Source organism: Macaca fascicularis, chromosome 6 (genome assembly GCF_037993035.2).
Source record: "Macaca fascicularis isolate 582-1 chromosome 6, T2T-MFA8v1.1".
Taxonomy (NCBI): Eukaryota; Metazoa; Chordata; class Mammalia; order Primates; family Cercopithecidae; genus Macaca; species Macaca fascicularis.
The window spans coordinates 82,282,279-82,287,380 of record NC_088380.1 but is presented as its reverse complement, the minus strand read 5'-3'; the positions used below and the strand labels follow the sequence as shown (position 1 = coordinate 82,287,380).

Genomic DNA, 5,102 nt, shown 5'->3' with positions numbered 1-5,102 from the left:
AGAAGAAAAGTTGGAAGCTAGCAGAGGCTGATTCATTAGGTCTAAGAAAAGAAGCCATCTCCAGAACATAAAAATGTAAGGGGAAGCAGCAGGTGCTGATGCAGAAGCTGCAGCAAGTTGTCCAGAAGAGCTACTCAAGATAATTGATGACAGGTGGCAATCATTACAACAGATTTTCAGTTGGGGGGGCGGGGGGGGAAATGTTATGTTGGAAGAAGATGTTATCTAGGACCTTTACAGTTACAGAGAAAAAGACAGTGCTGGCTTCGAAACTTCAAAGGGTGCTGACTTTGGCAGCACATATACTAAAAAAACTGGGATGATACAGAGAAGATTAGCATGGCCCCTGCACAAGGATGACATGCAAATTAGTGAAGCATTCCATAAAACGAACAAACAAACAAACAAAAACTTCAAAGGACAGATTGATTCTCTTGTTAGGGGCTAATGCAGATGGTGATTTTAAGTTGAAGCCAGTGTTCATGTACCACTCCAAAAATCCTAGGGCCCTTAAGAATTATGTTAAATCTACTCTTGGTGTGCTCTAGAAATGGAACTACAAAGCTTGGCTGACAGCACATCTGTTTATAGCATGGTATGCTGAATATTTTAAGCCCACTGTTGAGATCTACAGCTCAAAAAAAAAAAAAAAAAAAGGATTCCTTTCAAATTATTACTGCTCAATGACAATGCACCCAGCCACCCAAGAGTACTGATGGAGATGTACAAGGATATTAATATTGTTTTCAGGCATGCTAGCACAACATCCCTTTGCAACTCACAGATCAAGGAGTCATTGCAACTTTCAAGTATTAGTATTTAAGAAATAAATTTCATAAGGCTATTGCTACCATAGATAGTGATTCCTCTGATGGATCTGGAAAAATTAATTGAAAATCTTCTGGAAAACATTCACTATTCTAGATGATGCCATTAAGAACATTCATGATTCATGGGAGGATATCAAAATATGAACATTCACGGGAGTTTGAAAGAAGTTGATGCTAATCCCTTCACAGATGACTTGAAGGGGTTCAAGAGTTCTGTGGAAAAAGTAACTGCAGATGTTGTGGAAATAGCAAGAGAACTAGATGTGGAACCTGAAGATGGGACTGAATTGCTGCAATCTCACTATCAAACTTGAAAAGATGAGGAGTTGCTTCTTATGGATGAACAAAGCAAGTGGTTTCTTGATAAGGAATCTTCTCCTGGGGAAGATGTTGTGAACATTGTTGAAATGACAACAACTGATATAGAGTATTACAGAAACTTAGTCAATAAAGCAGTGATATAGTTTGAGAGGATTGGCTCCAATTTTGAAAGAAATTCTACTGTAGGTCAAATGCTATCAAATAGTATTGCATGCTACAGGTAAGTCTTCCATCAAAGAAAGAGTCCATTGATGCAGCAAACTTCACTGTTGTCTTATTTTAAGAAATTGCCACAGCTACCCCAACCTTCAGCAACCACTACCTTGATCAGTCAGCAGCCATCAACAATGAGGCAAGACCCTCTACCAGAAAAAAGATTATAATTTGCTGAAGGATCTGATGATCATTAACATTTTCTAGCATTAACATATTTTTAACTTAAGGTAGGTGTTTTTTTCTTTTTTCTTTTTTTTTTTTTTTTTGAGACGGAGTTTTGCTTTTGTTGCCTAGGCTGGAGTGCAATGGTGCAATCTCGACTCACTGCAACCTCCGCCTCCCAGGTTCAAGCGATTCTCCTGCCTCAGCCTCCCGAGTAGCTGGGATTACAGGCATGTGCCACCACGCCTGGCTAATTTTGGTATTTTTAGTAGAGACAGGGTTTCTCCATGTTGGTCAGGCTGGTCTCGAACTCCCTACCTCAGGTGATCTGCTTGCCTCAGCCTCCCACAAGGTGCTGGGATTACAGGTGTGAGCCACTGTGCCCAGACTTTTTTTTTTTTTTTTTTGCAGTGGAGTTTGGCTCTTGTTGTTCAGGCTGGAGTGCAATGGGGCGATCCCCATTTATTACAATCTCCACCTCCCAGGTTCAAGTGATTCTCCTGCCTCAGCCTCCTGAGTAGCTGTGATTACAGGTGCTCGCCACTATGCCTGGCTAATTTTTTGTGTTTTTAGTAGAGATAGGGTTTCACCATGTTGGCCAGGCTGGTCTTGAACTCCTGATCTCAGGTGATACACCTGCCTCAGCCTCCCAGAGTGCTGGGATTACAGGCGTGAGCCACTGCACCCAGGTGGTACATCATTTTTTATGACATAATGTAACTGCACACTTAATGAACTACAGTATAGGGTAAATATAGCTTTTATATGCACTGGAAGACAAAAAATTCACATATTTCAATTTATTGCAATATTTGCTTTATTGTGGTGGTCTGGAGCCAAACACACAATATCCCCCTGGTATCCTTGTAACGCTATACTGCTCTGTGAAGAGTGCAAGTATCTTATAATTACAAAACATTCCTAATTCCTTCCTCCCATTCCTTGTATCATTGCTGTCATTCCTTTCATTTACACATAAGCACATTGTTGCTATTACTATTTTGAACAAACTGTTTAAATACATTGTTGCTGTTGCTACTATTTTGAACAAGCTGTCTACTGTCAGACCAATTAAAAATGAGAAAAATAAAAGTTTTTATTTTACCTTTACTTATTCCTTCTCTGATGCTCTTCTTTTTCTTCATGTAGATCCATGTCTCTGACCTACATTATTTTCCTTCTCTTTGAAAAACTTCTTTTTACATTTCTTGCAAGGCAGATCTACTGGCAAAAAATGTGCTCAATTTTTTACATGAAAGAGTCTTTACTTTTCCTTACTTTTGAAAGATGATTTCACTGGGTGCAGAGTTCTAGGCCGGTGTGTTCTTTTTTTTTTTTTTTGGCGAGGGGGATGTAGTCTCGCTCTGTCGCCCAGGCTGGAGTGCAGTGGCTTGATCTCCGCTCACTGCAAGTTCCGCCTCCCGGGTTCACGCCATTCTCCTGCCGCAGCCTCCCGAGTAGCTGAGACTACAGGCGCCCGCCACATCGCCCGGCTAATTTTTTTTGTATATTTAGTAGAGACGGGGTTTCACCATGTTGGCCAGGCTGGTCTTGAACTCCTGATCTCAGGTGATACACCTGCCTCAGCCTCCCAGAGTGCTGGGATTACAGGCGTGAGCCACTGCACCCAGGTGGTACATCATTTTTTATGACATAATGTAACTGCACACTTAATGAACTACAGTATAGGGTAAATATATCTTTTATATGCACTGGAGACAAAAAAATTCACATAATTCAATTTATTGCAATATTTGCTTTATTGTGGTGGTCTGGAGCCAAACACACAATATCCCCCTGGTATCCTTGTAACGCTATACTGCTCTGTGAAGAGTGCAAGTATCTTATAAATTACAAAACATTCCTAATTCCTTCCTCCCATTCCTTGTATCATTGCTGTCATTCCTTTCATTTACACATAAGCACATTGTTGCTATTACTATTTTGAACAAACTGTTTAAATACATTGTTGCTGTTGCTACTACTATTTTGAACAAGCTGTCTACTGTCAGACCAATTAAAAATGAGAAAAATAAAAGTTTTTATTTTACCTTTACTTATTCCTTCTCTGATGCTCTTCTTTTTCTTCATGTAGATCCATGTCTCTGACATAGATTATTTTCCTTCTCTCTGAAAAACTTCTTTTTACATTTCTTGCAAGGCAGATCTACTGGCAAAAAATGTGCTCAATTTTTTACATGAATTTTTTTTTTTTTTTTTTTTGGCGGGGGGGATGTAGTCTCGCTCTGTCGCCCAGACTGGCGTGCAGTGGCGCGATCTCAGCTCACTGCAAGCTCCGCCTCCTGGGTTCACGCCATTCTCCTGCCGCAGCCACCCGAGTAGCTGAGACTACAGGCGCCCGCCACCACACCTGGCTAATTTTTTTTTGTATATTTAGTAGAGATGGGGTTTCACCATGTTAGCCAGGATGGTCTCGATCCGCTGACCTCGTGATCTGCCCACCTCAGCCTCCCAAAGTGCTGGGATTACAGGCGTGAGCCACCGCGCCCGGCGCCGGTGGTTTTTTTCTGTCATCATTGTAACTATTTTACTCTGCTGTCTTCTTGCTTACACAGTTTCTGAGACGTCAGATGTAATTCTTATCTTTGCTCCTCTATAGGTAAAGTTTGTTTTCCTCTGGCTTCCTTCAGGATTTTTCTTTTATCTTTAGTTTTCTGGCATTTGAATATGATGTGCCTAAGTGTCATTTTTTGGGCATTTATCCTACTCAGTGTTCTCTGAGCTTTCTGGATCTGTTGTTTGGTGTCTGACATTAATTTGGGGAAAATTCTCAATTATTATTGCAAAAAATATTGCTCCTCTTCCTTCTATTTCTTTTCCTTCTAGTATTCCCATTATTGTATGTTACACATACAATAGCTGTCTCATGTTTCTTAGATATTCTCTTCTGTTTTTTTTTCTTCCAATCTTTTCCGTCTTTGCTTTTCAGTTTGGGAGGTTTCCATTGTCATATCCTCAAGCTCAGAGATTCCTCCCTCAGCCACATCCAGTCTGCTAAGAAGTCCATCAAAGGCATTCTTCATTTCCGTTACAGTATTTTGATCTCTAGCATTGTCCATGATTGTGTCTTAGAATTTCCATCATTCTGCTCACATTATCCACCTGCTCTTGCATGTTTTCCCTTTAAAATCCTTAGCATAGTAATCATAGTTGTAAAAATTCCTGGCTTAGTAATTCTAACTTTCCTGCCATATCAGACTCTGGTTTTGATGTTTTAGTCTTTTCAAATTGTGGGGTTTTTTTTTTTCTCCTTTCAGTGTTTTTTGTAAATTTTTGTTGAAAGGTGGACATGCTGTACTAGATACAAGAAACTGCCTTGGTAATGGAGTGGTGAAATGTGGGGGACAGGAAATGTCTATCACCCTATGATTAGGTCTCTGTCTTTTGGTAGTCTGCGCCTCTGGTCTGTGAGCTGTCCCTGCGCTGCTTCAGGTTTTTTTCCCCTTAGGCGGGACAGGATGGATACAGTAGGCTGGAGTTAACAAATTTTCCTTTTCTCAAGTAGGTTAGATTTTGATAAAACCCCAGCTGGGCAGACTCTGAAAAATAGTT

At 40.4% G+C, this 5,102-nt stretch overlaps 1 non-coding gene across 1 annotated transcript; it reads left to right on the top strand.

Annotated features, from left to right (window-relative positions):
* The first annotated feature begins 281 nt into the window (after positions 1-281).
* LOC123574205 (U6 spliceosomal RNA) lies at positions 282-391 on the top strand. The gene has a single exon (XR_006699100.2). It is a non-coding gene; the product is annotated as a U6 spliceosomal RNA (small nuclear RNA).
* Positions 392-5,102: the final 4,711 nt, after the last annotated feature.